General features: G+C 41.0%; 1 protein-coding gene across 5 annotated transcripts in view; it reads left to right on the forward strand.

Annotated features, from left to right (window-relative positions):
* Lcch3 (Ligand-gated chloride channel homolog 3) overlaps positions 1–19,102 on the forward strand; it is a 623,958-nt gene that overhangs the window by 18,907 nt on the left and 585,949 nt on the right. For 3 of the 5 annotated variants that reach the window (XR_011443450.1, XR_011443453.1, XR_011443452.1), the window contains one exon: positions 18,274–18,479. The exons of the other annotated variants lie outside the window; for them this stretch is intronic. The gene's annotated coding sequence lies outside the window, so the exon portion shown is untranslated. The remainder of the gene's footprint in view (positions 1–18,273; positions 18,480–19,102) is intronic. 5 annotated transcript variants of the gene reach the window in all.

The raw sequence follows: 19,102 nt of genomic DNA on the forward strand, positions 1-19,102 counted from the left end.
ATTTTTAATATTTCCGACAGATAATAATTAACACTTTAACCAACAATTGCAACCAGAGTGAATGCAGGTGAATTTGTTAAGTTCTACTTCACGAAAGACTAGTGTGCGATCTATTCCGCACATTGTTAATACACTCCAAATCCACTACAATTTATAAGTAACACATATACTGACACGTCACAAGCACAGATTTTCTATGTAGCACATACCTTAATAGTTGTTAAAAACCAAACTTGCATTAGAATCGTAAATTGAACTATTTATTCAAATATGCAACCAATAAGTAAAAGGGCGCCAAAATTGTAAATATCAACTGATGAAACATATGTTGACTTTGACAGTTCACAGCTGATCATCAGCTTATTGATGAGCTTAGAAAACATCAATAAGCATCTAATAAAGGTGTATACTATCGATAGGTAAACTGAAATTAACGTTTATTTAAATTTGAAAATCATAATTAAATGCCGCTAGCGAGGCCAAATCGACCACTGTGAGACGTCGCTCTGTTGATTACCTTCTGTCTGTATCAGAAAGTGTTCTGCTAGCATAGGATACTGGTCTATCACCTTTCTTGTATTATTGTATTAGGACTTGTATTATTAGGACTGCTTCTATCGCTACACTGCTAGCAGTGTGTCCCAGATATTCGATATCCTTTCTTAAGGACTCTGACTGGTTGTAGGTTAAATCTAGCGTGCGAAAGTCTTATGAATACCTGTCTTAGGTGAGCAATGTGTTCCTGTAAAGAACTAGAAAAAAAAGATAATTTCGTCCAAATAAATGAGACCAAATTTTCAGTTTAGGTCATAGAGGACGTTGTACATTACCCTCTGAAAAACAATTGGTGTATTACTTAGTCCGAAAGGCATCTGGACGAATTCGTTATGACCGCTGCTGTTCCATCTCTATTTGATGATATCCACTAGCTAGGTTAAGTGCTGTAAAAAATCACCAATTAAGCTCTGAGGTTAAACCAAAAAGGGAATGCTTATTTAATACATGTGAACAAAAGTGGAAAATGAAGAACAAAAAAGAAAATGTTTCTGTTTCTGAAATGTTTCAATTGTATGTTTCTGAAGTATAACCAATGATAAGCATTCATTATACCCTTGCAGAGGGTATTATAATTTTGGTAAAAGGTCTTAAAACTTTGCACACACCCTTCTCTTCTTTGCACTCAGTATATAAGTCGGAACGACCCGGATAGGCCGATCCTATAGCTGCCATATAACTGATTGATCGGAAAAGGTATAACTTTGGTGTTTTTAAAGTTAGAGAGTTAGTGAGAGCTATTTTTGGCAAAATAAAACGACATTCCAAATTTCATAAGGATTGGCCGACTATACCCTATAGCTGCCATATAACTGATCGATCGGAAATAACCCAACTTTCGTGTTTTGAAGATAGAAATCTGGAACTTCGTACAAATAATATTTTTCAGTCAGTTAATCCGACCTAAAAATTTCATAATGATCGGCAGACTATATCTTATAGCTGCCATATAACTGAACGATCGGAAATGGTATTTGGTAGAAATATCAACTTTCGTATTTTTGAAGATAGAAGCTTGGGACTTTTTTTTTAGATTTTTTATTGTATTGGTTTTGTTATGATATTATTATAGGGATCGGGCAACTATATCCGATGTTAACGATATATATCCGGTTTCAACTGCAAGGGTATATTAACTTCGGCTCCGCCCGTTCTTGTTTTTCGTAAAAAACGTTAAACCTTCAACAGTTTTCATAATTTATATGACCGTAATGAAATTGGTCTCGTTTAATTCAGAATTAAGGACACCATATTGATATGGGTCAAAAATGATACCAATGTTAGTACCCAATGTTAGTAGATACCTATTTATGTCAGTAATACCAAAAAAATGGCGTAAAAGTCCGAAAAACACGCAAAAAAAACACGAAAAACGTTTTTTTTTCTAAATATTTGCTATATATTCTATATGTTATATCTATACACTTTCTAAATAAATCAAGATTTTCAGGGTGTTACAAATATTCAAGCTCGGTTTTGTGCTATAATAAACAATTTCGACTAGGTCTCTATAAAAGTTCCAAATGACTGTCGCACTGTGTAATTTTGGTCAAAATTGTGCAACGCAGTGAAGGAGACATCTCCTACCCTATAAAGTATGTATATTCTTGATCAGGATCACCTCCTGAGTTGACCTCCTCAAGGCATGTCCGTCTGTCTGTTTCTACGCAAACTAGTCTCTCAATTATAAAGCTATCAAATTGAAACTTTGCACATACCCTGCTTTCTTTTACCCAATATCCAATTATCCTATACAACCAACTTACGTTTAACTAATTGATAGAAAATGCTATAACTTTGGTATTTTTTAAGTTAAAAAGTTCTGATTTCGTAGAGTGCTATTGGCGGTTTGGCAAACTAGTACGACGTACGAAATTTCACAAGGATCGGCCGACTATATCCTATAGATGCCATATAACTGAACAATGAGAAATGACCCAACTTTCGTGTTTTTGACGATACAAAGTTGGAAATTCGTACAAATTTAATTTTTGGTGCTTCTTTCTGGGTGAGATCCTGTCTGTAAGGTCAGACTGCCCCAGTAACCAAATAGAGTGAACTCCGGTATAATCTGGAGTGGTTTTGATGGCGTTTGTAGTGGTTTAAATATTATACGATTTTAATGTATTAAGACCAGTGCCTTTGAATTCTAAAACTAAACTGAGTTTATTCTCCCGAAATTTTTTTTCGGGAAAGAAAGCAAAGAAGCTTAAAATAATACAAAATATGAATGTATATATGTTGCTAAAGTGCCAAGCTCAGTAATGGGCCGGATGATTGTGGTCCAACTTGCTGATCCTACTAGTCAGCATATAGTCAGCATACGGCCCGACGCTTGTGACCGCTCAATGTCCATTGGCAATGGGTAGCCCTGACGTTACTGGCCAGTGACGTCGTCGATAACTCGCGCATCTTGGCAAGCTATCGCTTTGAGGCTACTCTGATACCAGGCTGTGTCTTCGCATTATGGTGGGGGTCCCACTATTATGGTGGCTAGCCCCACTGTTTGGTAATTGATAATTTTCAATGACGTAAATAAAAAGACGAATTTGTATTCAATATGAACGTTATAAAAAATGTTTATTTCTGCATGCAGATGAAGCCGGATGATCTACAGATAGACCAGCTTATGGTGCATGCAGGGACTCAAGTAATATACAGAGAGGGCAAGTCACCTCGAAGCTAAAGCTCTCGACAATGGAGAGGGCGGCCCGACCTAGACATTGCCGAGCTAAAACTCTCTTAAGAAAGTCCGTTGAGTCGAGCGGCCGAGAGAGAGTCGGCTTGCGATCAACTAGCTATTGTATAAACATAAGCCTTATAAATAAACATTACGTTAACATATTAAAACATTAAAATTACATCGGTGTACTACTGCATCCCACCTCTGGATGTTGCCCTTCTGTAGGGAGCTTCTGAATCGCACAACTTCTGTTTAACCTTGTACTGGGGTAATTTAAGGAAGAAAGTGTGCTTCTCCCCGCTTGACTACTATTAGTCAGAATCCTCGGCAGTGACATTACCTTACAGGGACCTGTTACCAGCCGCCCTCACGTAAAGAGTTTAGTCGCACTACTTTAGTCGCGGTTTACACAGTTACGGCGAGCAATTGCTTGCGTCTATGTCCCTCCCTTGTACCCGTGGTATGACGGCTTTGGATACTGTTTTAAATGGGCAAACCCATATGGGAATAATATATTCAAGATTCGTGTGCCCGCGCTGATATTCAAGACAATTTCGTTCAAGAACTTTCGTCCAAGAACATCAGCCTAGTGCCGTAGAGAAAGAAATTTTTAAACCAATGGGAGTGGAATTTCCAAATGCTAGAACCTCTGGCCAACCTTCCAACTCATCTTATTCCAAAAATTAAAAAAAAACTAATCTCGTCACCAACATTGACCTATCAGAATACTAGAAGCATAAACTATATTCTGATATTTTTGTTTGCATCTCGCACTTAAATATATGTCAGATCTTAAATTATGGTAATCAGTGTAAAAGATTTAATACAAATACGTGTACCAAGTGACAATTCTCGTCTCTGCACTCTAACGGTTGTTTGTTACTACGCTTTGTTTTATCTATTCGCCAGGTGGTCAGGATAGTTCGATGCGAATATGAGAGAGAGATGTTGCGTGAGGTTAGAGGTTTTGAGAGAGAGATACGCACTACGATTGTTATGCGTGTATGCTTGAGCCACTGCGAGAGACAGAGATACAAGTATGTTCATTGCATTTTCTGGAGAGCATTTTCAGTATGCTAAAATGCTGGCAAGGAGTCTCAAGTTGGCAGTGGCGTGATCAAGTGTATTCGCCGTATACAATCTGCGCAATTATATATGGAAAATATTAACGATAACCCGACATCAGAAGTGGGATCAGTGCCAACTCCTGTATTTTGTGAAGATCAGTGGCGTACTATTTTGGAACTGCAAAATCGCAATTTCCTCAAAATGTATAAGGCTATGCAAGCGTCTGTGCGTCCAAAAAATCAAGTGGTTTTGCCAAAATTCAACTCATATGTAACTGGAACGGATGCGACTCAATGGTGTGCAACGGCAAGCATCATTATGGACGAACAGCAGATTGATGGCAGCGCACTTATCATGATGTTGAGTAATTGCCTGCAGGGCAGTGCTTCAGCGTGGCTTGTACAGATCTGCTATCCCGGCATTAATTAGAGCAGTTTAAAGAACTATTTATAAAGCGTTTCGGGATTAAGGAATCTTCAGTTACTGAGAAGAAATGTAATCAATATTTTGTGGCTGAGCCAAAAGGAGTTTTGTCACACCAGGGTGAGGTCTTTCCTATTTGTTTTGACTCTGGAGCAGAATGCTTACTTATTCGAAGTAGTGTTGCCGATAAATTTGATATGATAACTTATTGTCATAATACGAGGTATTGGCGACGCTGGCATTTCCAGTAAGTTACAAAAACTATCTTAATGTATTATTAAGGGAAATATTGTAGAAATACTGTTTCCTTAGTTAAAATCCTTAGTCAAGGATACGAAATCATCTTGACACCTGATAAATTTGAATTTGTTAAGTCTAAATCTAAAAACGTCTGTAAAGTATCTGAGTCATATGCCTTGTTACTTAATGTTGATACTGAAATGATTGGTAATGACAAGGAAAACTTAATTAAATTAATTAAAGACTATTCAGCTGCATTTATTGATGGAATCCCTTGTACAAAGGGGGAAATGAAATGACGGGTGAAATGACTATAAGATTAATTGATCCAAACAAAACTGTGCAGCGGCGTCCATATTGTTTGAGTCCAAATGAAAAAAAATTTTACATGAAAGGATAACGGAATTGTTAAACTGTAACATTATTCGACCAAGTTGTTCTCCCTATGCTGTACTCTTGGTTAAAAAGAAGAACGGATCCGATCGACTTTATGTTGACTATCGTGAACTGAAGAGCAATACTGTTTCTGACAGATATTCCTTATCAACGATCAGATTGCTAGACTTGCGGGTGCAAAATATTTTACTTGTCTGCATATGGCTAGTGGATACCATCAGATACCCATTTATGCCGATTCTGTTGAATATACTGCGTTTGTTACACCTGATGGGCACTATGAGTATCGGACAATGACATTTGGCCTCAAAAACGCCCCGTCTGTTTTCCAGCGAGCCATTACAAACTCATTGGGAAATCTTGCATATTTTTATGTAATAGTCTATATGGACGATATGGTAGTGAATGGTGGTGTCATCTACATGTATGGTGGTGTCATCTACCATAGAATTAGGTATGAAAAGATTGAGGATTGTGTTGGATGTATTGACTGCAGCGGGATTCTCTTTTAACATAGCAATATGTGGATTCTTAAAAACTACTGTACAATACTTGGGGTATGAGGTACAAGCTGGATAGTTAAGACCTAATCCGCGAAAAATTCTTGCAGTTGTAGGACTGGCGTCTTATTTTCGAAAATGCGTGCCTCGGTTCTCACAGCTATCCTTACAAATGAGCCTGTACTTATTATTTTTGATCCACAACATCCAATAGAGTTACACACAGATACAAGCTCTTACGGTTATGGTGCAATGTTAATGCATTGATAGAGCATTTTAGTAAAACTACTTTCCCTGCGGTGTCAAGATACCATTCATACGAATCAGAAACCTTGCCAGAGCTTATATACCCTTGCAGTTAAAACCGGATATATGTCGCAAACATCGGATAAAGTGGGCCGATCCTTATGATTCTCATAATAATCATAATCTCATACTTCATCATAATAAAACCAATTAATTACAACAAAATATCTAAAAAGAAAGTCCCAAGCTTCTATCTTCAAAAATACCAAAGTTGGCATTTCTGCCAAATTTTTGATCGTTCAGTCATATGGCAGCTATACGATATAGTCGACCGATTGTTATGAAATTTGGTAGGTCGAAATGACAAAAATAAAAACAAATAGAATCTGTACTAAGTTCCAGCTTTCTATCTTCAAAAACACGAAAGTTGCGTAATTTTCGATCGTTTAGTTATATGGCAGCTATAGAATATAGTCGGCCGATCCTTATAACATTTAACATGACGTTTTATTTTGCTAAAAGTAGCATTCATACAAAATTTGAATGAAAACTCTAAAACTCTCTAACTGTAAAAACAACAAAGTTACACCATTTCCGATCAATCAGTTATATGGCAGCCATAGGGTATAGTCGGCCGTTCGGACTTATATACTGCGTGTAAAGGAAAAAAGGGTGTGTGCAAAGTTTCATGTCGATAGCTTTAAAACTGAGAGACTTATAAGTTGAGAACAGGTGTCTTGTTTCGTAAAGTTCAGAGAAATGGAAGAACCCGTCGTTTGCCAGTAGTACCCCATGTAATTCGATGGTCAGTAATAAACCAAGCGCACGAGTCCATCATGCATTTGGGATGGAAAAAGACTCTTGACAAGACTTACCAATATTATTGGTTTGCTAAGATGAATAAATATGTTACGAAGTTTGTCTATAGCTGCATTACATGTAAAACTGTTTAGGGTTCATCTGGAAAGATACAAGCCGAGTTAAATACTGACATCAGACATTACTGAAAAATTATGTGGGAAGAATGATCTTAAGGAATACGTGATAGTACAAATTGATGCCCTAACAAAATGTTTTTTATTTATTCCATACTATAAGATTAGATTCTGAAAGTTGCATTAGGGCAATGAAATCGTCTATTTCTTTGTTCTTTGTTGGGTAGATGTTTTACAAGTGGGAAATTTTTAGACCTTTGTACATTACAGAAGACTAAGCTTCATCTTATAGCTACAGGAGGAAGCCGTGCAAACGGTCAAGCTGAACATGTGATGAGCACGTTTAAGAACCTACTGTCAGCGGTTGAATCGAGTCACCGATCTTGGCAAGATTCTTTAGGTGAGGTACAACTTGCACAGTTGCCTTGAATTTCACAGTTGGTAGTGCAACCAAAGCAACTCCCCTAGAGTTACTTGTCGGCAAGGAGGCTCGTTCTTTGGGTTTGATTCCACCGTAAGATACAGAGATGGAGGTAGATAAAGTTAATGCTAGAGATAGGGCAATTGAAAATATGAACAATCAAACTAGTTACGACAAAACAAGTTTCGGTAAAAATAAAGCAGCAGTTGAACGACATAAAATTGGAGATTTTGTTTTACTGAAAAATGAAGAACGGCATCAAAATAAATTGGATTTTGCATCCAATTTTGCAACTTTGCGTTTTTGCGGACCATTTTTGGTTAGTAAAGTGCTAGAAGAAGATTGATATATCTTGAACTCATTGCATAATAAGAGAACTTATAAATATTGTCATGAAGATTTGAGAATGATGCCAGATGGTTATGTTCCGAGGGAATTTGAGTGCCCGCCTGAGACTTGTTGAAATGGTTTTAATATATCCGTGTGAGAGGATATGTTATGTGAAAACAAAATGTCCATATAGTGTATGGAATGATTGGAATGAAGTTGCAATAGACTTCGATAAGAAAATGTTTGTGAATGGCAGATGTGTTTGAGAATTCGAATGAAAATAACCTGGGCAAGCACAAGTGAAAGATTAAAGTTGGAACGTGGTGTGTGGCGCTCTGAAGAAATTTCAATTCTTCAATAAGAATTGAAATTTGTAATGTTGTGTACAATGTAATATTAAAATTACAATACACGAGGACGTGTAATTGTCAGAAAGGCCGTGTCGGATCTTAAATTATGGTAATCAGTGTAACAGAATTAAATCAAATACGTGTACCAAGTGACAATTCTCGTCTCTGCACTGCCCCGGTTGTTTGTTACTTATAACGCTTTGTTTCATTTATTGGCCAGATGGTCAGGATAGTTCGATGCGAGTATGAGAGAGAGATATTGCGTGAGGTTAGAGGTTTGAGGAAAAGATACGCACTACGATTGTTGTGCGTGTATGCTTGAGCCACTGCGAGAGACAGAGATACAAGTATGTTCGTTGCAGCATTTTCTGGAGAGCATTTCGGCATGCTGAATGCTGGCGAGGAGTCTCAAGTTGGCAGTGGCGTGATCAAGTGTATTCGCCGTATACAATTCGGGCAATTTTATATGGAAAATCGTAACGATAACCCGACATATGGTATACTTATAAATATAAAAATTTTAATAATAAAAAGCCCTTATGAATATAAAAGGTAAAATTAATCACAATCACTATTTTGGCACCATTATTATCTCCGCTTGGTCGCGCTCGTTCTTTATGTTTTTTTTTCCATGTTTCCCACTCCCTTAACTTCGATCGGCCACCTGAATCTGCCGATATGCACTAGCCTCGTCTTGGTTTATCGCAGTATTTTTAGATCGCTCCGCATCATCACGCATCTACACTTATTTTTTCGCTCGATTGTCAACGCTAAAGCATTATAATTTCTGCCTAAATATCTGTTACTTTAATCAAATTTTTTTTTGTTGACAGGTGGTAAATTTTATTTAAAACTGTCCCTGTTGGACAACCATGAAATTTTTTCGCAACAAATTTGGCTTATAATTTACATAAAATTATGGATAGAAACAAAAATGAATTTCAATTATGATGATGATTCAATTATAGATAGGAATTATTTCTGTGGAAGTCCAGTGGGTGTGTTCTGCGCAGCCTTCTGATCTGCTCTCTATTATCCAGGAGAGAGATGGCCAACTCGTTTGGATGGTTTTGCAGCCTCCGCGTGTATTTGTTGCTGCATCGCTGGATCTCATCCTTCACTCATGGGAAACCAAGCACCTAATGAATTGTGTGGTTTTCATGATAGACATGAACCCCAGCGCCGACGCGGAGGTCTCGGTTTTAAAACTTCTGGATAGTCCTGATGTTGGCCGTGCCGCAAAGCTGCATCCCATATGTCCAAATTGGCCGTATGATTGCTTTATATATGAGGACTTTCGAAGAGGTCCTCAGCATCGACCGCCTACCCATCAGCCAATAGTACGCCTTTAGCCTTTCCTCATACTGCTTTCTCTTTTTGATTAGGTGAGGCTTTCAAGTAAGCCTCCTGTCTAGCGTGAAGCCCAGGTATCTTGGGTTTTCTACTTGTGGGTTGGGCGAGAGGGCAATTTCCTCGACGGAGAGAAAATGTGGTGGCGGTGGATTTATCGTTATTCACTTGAATATTCCTCCTTCTCTGCCAATTGCCGAGAAGATCTTGTTGCTCCTGCATGATAGCAGCTGCCTCTGAATCGTTGTCAGCAGCGGTCAGGAAGGCGGTATCGTCCGCATAGGTCGCTGCCATTGCGTTGGAGCTCCTCAAGACTGGGAGATCGGCTGTGTAGACATTTAATAACAAAGACACGCAGCACGCTGCCTTGGGGAACTCCGGTGCGGAAATGGCCTCTCCGCATCTGACCGCAAATTTACGGTACTTCAGGAACGACTGTAGGAAGAGGTTGTGAGAAGAATTAGCCTCCCCAAACGCTAAGACAGATAACCGGGGGGGCCAAGAAGGGCCGAGGAGGCGCGAGAGCGGCGACAGGTCGCGACCAGCACCGGTCAATCATTAGGTGGCCGCAGGAGATAGGCCAAGGACCAATACGAGCGGGGAGGGGTAGGGTTCAACCATCGAGTGCAAAGACGGAATCAACGTGGAACGCAACGGTTCCCTGAGCACCAGTGGACGAATAGAAAGGCAGTGAGGGCGGTGAGGGGCAGAGCTCCATCATCGAGTGGGAAGACGGAGTCAATCTGGAACGTAACTGTGTTCGGAATGTGCGACAAGACTTGTAGCAGCAAAGGAGCAAGGAGCAACGGGGGAGGCGAAGGAGGCCAGCAGGGGTCAGCGGCCGAAAGGAAAGGGCATCGGCCACCTACCAGCGGGAAAGTGGCGTGAGATTGGAAGCAGGAGTAACGGCCGCCGGCCAGCGGGAAAGTGGCGTGATATTGGAAGCAGGAGTAACGGCAGCCCGACAACGGGAAAGTGGCGTGATCTGTGGAGCAGAATCCAGGAGGATTAACGGGCGCTCCAGAGGGTATAAAAGGAGGCCCATTGGAGCGGCTCGGGACGAGTCTTTTTAGGAAGCTTGTAGCGTTGAGTTGGAGGACCGCCTGTGAAGATTCCGCCATTCAAGTGTTAGAGCGTTTCTAAAAAGGATTCGGTTTGTTTGAGTTGAAGGACCGCCTTTGGAGAGTCCAACAGCCAAACGCAAGAAGAACGAACGAGACGAGAAAGTTCGAACGAGACTGTACTGAGACAGTTCCTTGGAAAGACCTAGGCGACAGGAGACGAGTTGGACCGGTTCCTGGCCCCGACAGGTAGCCATGCAAGGAAAGGAAGGGAAGGATACGTCTGGCGCACACCACTCTGACTCCTGACTCACAAGCAACAGGCGTGGTCCTGCAACGGAAAGGACAGGCCAACTCAGGATCCCGAGCCCGGTTTGCTCCAAAAGACGCTAAGGACAGAACGAGAAAGGATCGGTGTCGGTCGGTTTCCTCGACAGCTACAGGGTATCAGAGTCGAGTTGGGCCATTCCCGGTCAAAGCAGGTAGCCTTGCAAGGAAGTGAGGAAAGAATAAGTCTGGCACACGCCACACGATTTCCTGACCAACAGGCGTGGTCCTGCAAGGCACGGATAAGCCGACTCGAGAACTCGTGCCCATTTAGGAACGCGATCGGGGCCCATTGACGCGTACGCGCGGTGGTCACCCGGGCAAAGGGAGGCGTGACATACGGTCCTGGACAGGCGACTTCCGACCCCGTCGGGACTGCGACTCCCAATCCAGGCCCGCCGGTGCGAAAGGCACGGCGTTTTCGTGGCGTAGCGGAGCCGACTGTAGGCAGCAAACTCCGAACCAGGTCCGGCGGTGCGCATGCACGGCGTGTCTCCCTGGTGTTGCAGAGGCGACAGTCAGTAGCTATCTCCCAAACCAGACTCGCTGGCGCGCAAAGCTCGGCGTTCTCCTGGTGTAGCGGAGGCTACAGCCCGCCAACTCCCGAGCCCGGCGGTACAGCGCGTAGGCGCGGTATCCCCGGCAACCTAGTGGAGCCCTTTCAGTGCGCAGCCGAAGTCCAGACCAGACCATGTCAAAGAGGTGGAAGGCTCGACGAAAGAACACAATAGAGGAACCCCCGGCAACGAGAGCAACGACGGAAACACCAGCAACGGAGCAGACCATCAGGACGGCCAAAGGAGGCACCAAGGGTCACGGAGTGGGGCCCGTTCTCGGGAACCCGGTTAAACCATCACTGTAAACCAGTGGTGGGCAAACTCTCATTTTACATAGCACGCGAGTATAGGGCAGGAAATTCTGCCGCAGCGCTGCCGGCACACTGACAGTGTGAGCACTCTCAAATTTTTTTTAGAAGCTCTCTCATTTGCTCTCATTTTGATTCATTTGACAACCCAAACTAAAAATCAAAAATTTTCCACTTAGAAAAATGTTCTCAGAAATTGGGTTGGAAAAAGTTTTCTTCATGGAGAATATAAATAAGGAAGCGTAGTTTTTCATTTGTTTAAGAAATGTTGCTAGCAAAGCTGTTTTTAAAATAAAATACTCAGTTTTAGTGCCCATTCAAACTTTTGAATTAACGAAAAATGAAATAAAAAAAAACGTTTTTTTCGCTCAGTGAATTCTCTGCTCTCATTGCTTTTCTCTGCTACGCACACACTCAAATTTTAAACATGTGTTAGTTTTGCCCACCACTGCTGTAAACAGAAGGAGCAGCAAATAAAGAGACTGCATAAAGTAAAAGCTATTTGTATTATTTCTGGGCTCGGGCAATCACGTCGAACTATAAATTCGGTGGAACTAACCCGCAGACTCTGTGAGCTAGCCGCGGCATATTGTGGCGAGCGGAAGCAAAGAAAACAGTTCGTTACAAGGTAGTAAGGTCTGGGCAAGTTAATCTTCAATTTAAGCAGGAGACCGGATTGCCAGACCCGGTCGAAGCCTTGTTTGACATCCAGCAATAAAGCCAAGCAGTACTTCTTGGTTTTGAAGGTGTCCAGGATATACTGCACCACTCTGTGGCATTGTTCCGGGTTTCCGTAAGACCGCCTGAAGCCAAACTGGTCATTGGGGATCAGACCAGCCTCGTCTAGTACTAGCAATGCTCTACTCAGAAACACTCTTTCGTGTATTTTGGAGAGTATCGATAGAAAACTAATCGGACGATAAGAGGCAAGATGGGCTTCGGGTTTTCCGGGCTTAGGTATATTGGTTACCTGAGCATGCTTCCAGTTAGTCGGAAAGTACCCAATCTCTAAGCATCGATTGTAAATTTTCGTCAGTATCTTGATGCTTGGAGGTGGCAGCCGTTTCAATGCGGTTGCATTGATGCCATCACCGGGGCCTTGTTGTTGCTCAACACTGGAAGCTGGGCGGCTGTCTTCCCTTTCGTCGCAGGATGTATTCTGTCGTCGCCTCGTGCGGGTTCTGCCAATAGACGTTCAATTTCTGTTGCCTCTTTTGGTGAGCAGCGGTAGAAAGGGGTGAATACGATTTCCAGGTGTTCGGCAAACGCGTTGGCTCCTCGCAAACGAGGATGGCCGCGCCCCCGCGACCTCTTCCGTTTGGGTGGTTGGCGACAATGAGATCGTATCCTCTTAAGGTCAGGTAGGACCCGTCGAACGCTTCCTTCATCAAGTCCGCCAAGAGTTCAGAGAGACACTTGGAGACTCTATTCAGGTTGGTCTTGTCCCTCGGGTTTCTGGACAGCATCCAGACCCGCCTGAGTCGCCGCTTTTCTAGCTTGAGAGCCGTATGGCTCGAGTTCCAAAAGTATATGTCCCTGTCAGTGGCTCTCGGGCGGTTGGATAGCCTTGGAGCTGCTTCTGCTGCAACATCCTGGATTTGTGCGGTTAGCTTCTCGACGGCTTCTATCTGGTCGGGAAATTCCAGTATTGTGTTGGGGTTCGTGTTAGAGCTTATCCAGGACTAGACAGTTGGATCAGTTTCTTTTGGGTTCCTAATTCTAGAGCCCCACGAGGGGTGCTTGGCATTAAAGTCCCCGCCAATGAGGATCCCGAAGTCAACGTCGCTAATATTGTGTCTGGGGGGCAGAAGGCAGCAGCATGGTGATGTCTTCATTGGTGGTGGCTACTTGAATTTGAGCGCATTACATCCAGTCCTCTCTAATGGCTTGCATTCCAGTATGCCAGCGGAGGCTGCATAACCCTTGATGCTGCAGCGGATGAGGATGGCCGCGCCCTCGCGACCTCTTCCGTTTGGGTGGTTGGCGACAATGAGAGCGTATCCTCTTAAGGTCAGGTAGGACCTGTTGGTAAAGTGTGTTTCCGATATGAGGAGAATATCGGAGAATATGCAGTAAAGTTCCACCGCTAGCCACCGCTTTTCATCAGGCCGTTAGCGTTCCATTTCTTAATGTCAGTCGATTTCCGCAGATGAGTTTTGACAGTTTGCCAGCTTCAAAATTTAAGCTTAAAAGTATATAAAGCTTATATTATAAACATTGATAACCAATTTATTTAGTTGTGATTTGTGCGGGGGAATATATTATATTGGGGAGTATATTGAATCCGTTATTCGCAGCCTGCTTTTTTAATATAGGCAGTAGAGGCTTTGCCGAAAAAAAAGCTGATTCGATCTGCGCGTCAACTTCAACGATACGGCGAGGTTAAAACGTTTTATCCTAGACCAGAATATTATTCAGCGCTATTGCTTGTTACCTACAAGCTCTATGCTTGTTAACGCTTCTTTAGCTACCAATTTTGATGCGTCATTTGGTAGGACTTCCCGGGTTTGCCATTTCTGACTGAAGGTTATTTGAAGTTGCTTGAATTCAGCTTACTGTGCTCTATCGCGCAAGCTCTCTGATAAATTAATTCGCATATGCGAGCCCGGGCTAGAATGGGTGCAACTAAGCTAACAACCAGCTGCATAATTCTATATGTTTTTTTGCCAGAATGGTGCCATGCAGTGCAAATGGATTCGTTGGATTGAATCCCATCGTGGTCCATCGCAGCCTTCCTCAAGCAGAGATGTCGTTTTTGCTCCAGATTTGTAAATGAGGATCAATTATGAAATGAATTGTAAATGAAACATGAGGATCAATTAGGCGAAGAAAAGTAGCTGGATTAATGTAATGTGATATGGTGATATGGTGCTTCTTACCTGATGAACCAGTTGCAGCTTTGGAAGAAACCGTCTCAGGTTTCTGAATCTGCTATAGGCCACACTGGGTTCTCCAAAGATGAGTTTTCTGTAAAAGCTTACTAGCAAACCCATAGCTTTGACTATTTTGTAAAATTAGCTGCCAAATCCTGGTTGTTCCTCAATCCTTGAAAATAGGAAGGTCCTTATGATAGCTGAGCGGTCGCGACTAGTCAACCCCAAAGTATTTGGGATGAGCTGATAAATTTAATTCTTCGCCAGTTGTAAGAAGTGGAGAACTGCACCGATCCGATTGTGAATCCGATTGGATCCGATCCGATCCGACTGGTCCTTAAGGAAGAACTGGATTGCAAAAGTCACTTTCCCCAAACATTTTTTTTGTTAGAGAGACTTATTTAGTCAGGTTGCCAATTAAACATAGCTGCCTACACCGCAGCGATTCGTATTTACATGCTCTGCGTCGTTTTCAGTCTTTGGATCTGCCCGAGCCGCCCTCTGTATTCAACCATAAGCAAGTATCTGAACCTCTTAACCTAGGCTACATATTCCTTGTTCCACCAGAGTTGCATCGAGATTGATAATTTTTTCAGCCACATCACTGTATGCCAAAGTAGGATAGCAAACGAAAAATTTTATTGTGGTGTTTGATGGGTCCGCTGCGCCCATCTTAGGATATTCATTGAATTACATTTTCTTTCAGCTCAATGACTGCTCATCGTCCTAGTAGCGCTGCATGGCGACATTTGTAAAATGTACCGATGTCTAAGGATAGCTCCCACATGTCGGGCAGTGCATTATCACGACTTTGTTCAACAAAATAACTACGTTTTCGGACATTTAAATAATAGAGAAAATTAAAATATACTAATAATGGTAATTGTTTGGTCATTGAGGGTTAATGTTTATTCCTGCATGTAGATGAAGCCGGATGATCAGACGATAGACCAGCTTATGGTGCATGCATGGACTCAAGTAAATACACAGAGAGGGCGGACCGACAAGTCACCTTGAGCTAAAGCTCTCGAAAATGGAGAGGGCGGCCCGACCTAGACATTGCCGAGCTGAAACTCTCTAAAGACAGCCCGTTGAGTCGAGTGGCCGAGAGAGAGTCGGCTTGCGATCAACTAAGCTTTTGTACAAACTTAAGCCAAATAAATAAACATTACACTTAACATTGCACATTACATAAACATTATTTAAACATAAACAGTAAAAGCCTGGCTGTTGCCTGACCCAACAATAATAATGACTTCCTACTTAAACCGCTCTTTTCAAAGCCTCCACTTTGTCTGTAGTTGGTACAGTGGATTAAGGTACATTGTTTTTGAAACCTTTTTCACTATGGGGAGTTTTTGACATAAATTAATAACTCAATATCGGAGCAAGATATTTAACTTCTGTTTTTTTGGGTTATATTGACCCAAATATATTTTTTTTTATATATATATATTTTTATATATTTTTTTGGTTATATCTTGTACCAATAGAAAAATAGAGGGCGTGGCACCGCCCCTTTTTTTTGTTAGCTACTGTAAATTTCTGCAGATATTTAGATAGCTAATTAACTAGTTCTGTAACAGTTTTTTGTTACATAGAAAATAGTGGGCGTGGCAAGCCTTTAACAATGTTTTACAGTTTTATGAAAGACAGTTAATAATGTATACTTGTAGAAGACATATACTTTCCCTACACACCTCTTAGAAACAGTCCAGCTCTTCGTTCTCCAACTCAATATTATATTGATGTTCAAAATGCAGAATATCAAAAGAGCTTTTATCTTCACCCACCATGGTGTCATCGGGATTTGATGAGCCCTCTAATAGGTCCAAAACCTCTTATGGAAGACGCGTATTTTTCTGTCCCTGTAAAATCAAAATCCAAATTCACTGGCGAAATGATCGGATCAGAAGTATCTATAGCTCGCTGAAATACGTCTAGACTAAAAGATTCTGCTGTGTGCCTTCTGCGAGATATATTGCCATTCGCATGAAAAGGCAGTGTTGGCAGACCTACTGGCTTCTTGGTTTTCGGAAAATTTATAACAGTTTTTGAATTCAGCCAAACTGCATGATTCCGGCGCAACTGACTTAAATCAGAAGAGCACCTCTTCCCCATTGGCGTCAAGCGGTACCAAAATTTTTTACTTGCTTGGTCTACGATATCGCTGTACTCTTCAAAATTCACTCCTGAGATGGAACCTTTAATAAAATGAAAGACATCATTCTGCTTGGCGACTTTTCCCTTTGCTTCATAGCACTTTGCAAAAAAATCTGTGTTTGCCAAATTGAGCTTTGGTCCTAAAAATAAAAAATTCTTGCAAAATCGAAAAAAGTGGTATTTTAAATTACATTTATTGTAACAAGAATTTAATATTCTACAACATACAATACGTTTCGTAGATGGACTCTTCTGGACTTATGTACTTTAAATGCCTTATGAAACATGAGACTTTATCCAAAATATGCATTGACAAGGCTGCTTATATTATTGTTCTATTACGGGGACAACACGATTATATTCTACAAATGACGATCACATAATATAATATAAATCACAAAGATTGCTATTCATGTCAAAAATTCATGTAATATTGTTCAACTTTTTACTTCTGCCCGCTCAAACTTTGTAAACAAAACTTAATGTCACCTGTGCTTTGCAAATGCAACAGCTGTGAAAATTGGTTTTTGTCACAAAAACTGGTCGAATTCCCCATAGTGCATTTGATTGGTCCGATATTCTGCCATGCAGAGATGAAAATGTCACCTGAAAAACCTTTTACCATACTTGGTATATATTTTTTAACTCATGTGTGCTATTTAAATATCCGTCCGCATCAACAAATCCTCGTTGGCTTACAAGGTTCCTCACAAATTAAAAAAAAAAAAACACTAAAAACAGGTTTTTACTTTAATATAAAAAAACTTGCATTAGTATAGATTTTTCAAGATATCTGCTACCTTGGTTAAATTTTACCGTTTATAGCTCTGGATGTTATTTTCGCCGGTGCTAGATTCAGTTTGCTCAGGATCCGAAGAATTATTAAACCTTTGTTAACAGTAAGCGAAAAGCGATATTTTCCTCCTCTGCTAAAGTTTAAAAATTTATCTGCGCCCTCTGATCCGGCCATTTTCTGATCTATTTCCAAAATTTTTTCAAACTTTTTTTTTTTAATTTTATTAGAAAGACTAGAGAAAAGTAAAATCATTGAGAGTGGGTTGGATTTGTTTAAAACTGTGGTGGGCAAGAGGCATACATTTTTAAAATTTGAGTGTGTGCGTAAGCAGCAAAAAACAATAAAAGCAGAGCATTTACTGAGCGAAAAAAACGAATTTTTTTATTTTATTTTTCGTTAATTCAAAAGTTTGAATGGTCACTAAAATAGGGAATTTTATATTAAAGGAAGCTTTATAGAAAACATATAGCAACAGTTCAGTAACAAATGGAAATCTACGCTTCCCTTCATATTTTTTCAAAGGGGAAAATTTATTCCAACAAAATTTTCACACCTTATCCACCTTATCCACACTTGTTATGGAAATTGAGAGTTTGCCCACCACTGTCTTAAAACTATCCTATTTAAAAAAATTAAATTTCATTCTTGAACTATAAATTAACAAAATTTTATATTTATTCCAACATTCCAGAAATAAAAAAACAACAAAACAATAGTTTTAAAAATTAGTAACTGGTAGACGGCTTCTAAAAAGCAGTGCGCCCAAATGGAACAAAAGCCGGCTTTGTATGTACCTGTACAAGCGATCCATGAATTGGCTAAGGACGAGGTCGAAGATTTTCCAGTGACAGCGAGTGAGTTTCTTTCTGGTCGCAATTTCAGCGCTCCTGCGTAGAGGTGAGTTTCGGCTGCGGAAGTGGTGCCCCAATATCCCAAGTGTATTGGTTAGAGTGCCTAAGGAGGAACGGGAGTCTTTTGGCTAGCTGGGGATCCTTCCTCTGATTAGCTGCTGCTTTCTTTTACTGCTTTGGTCTTGTCATAAAAAGCGCGATTGTACGATTCGGTTGGTCAAAATGGTCCATTTATAACTAAGGCAAAAATATACTTTCAGATGCTGTGTTGGGATCAGCTTACTTGGGATGAGATATTGACTCAGGCTTTTTACACCGAATGGCTGGCGATCTGCTGGAGGTTTAGTCACAATCAACGTGCAGGACTTCCGCGGCTAGCGCTTATTTTATAAGCTCTCGCGGAGATTCATGGCTTCTGTGTCGCTAAGAAAGCGAGAATGATGAAAGAGGTTCTCAGTCTAGGCATTTTTAAAGGAATGTACATTTGTTGGTGCGACTCGTCAGTTTCGTTATCCTGGATTCAATATGAGTTTAAGGCCAAGTTTAACGTTTCTCCAACCGCGAGTCAACTAATCAGAACCTGACTCATTCCACATCGGAAAATACAGGTAACCTTTTATCACGGGGAGCCCTTCGTGGCTCCTTCGTGGAGTCCTGAGCGTATCGAAC

Source organism: Drosophila bipectinata, chromosome XL (genome assembly GCF_030179905.1).
Source record: "Drosophila bipectinata strain 14024-0381.07 chromosome XL, DbipHiC1v2, whole genome shotgun sequence".
Classification (NCBI taxonomy): Eukaryota; Metazoa; Arthropoda; class Insecta; order Diptera; family Drosophilidae; genus Drosophila; species Drosophila bipectinata.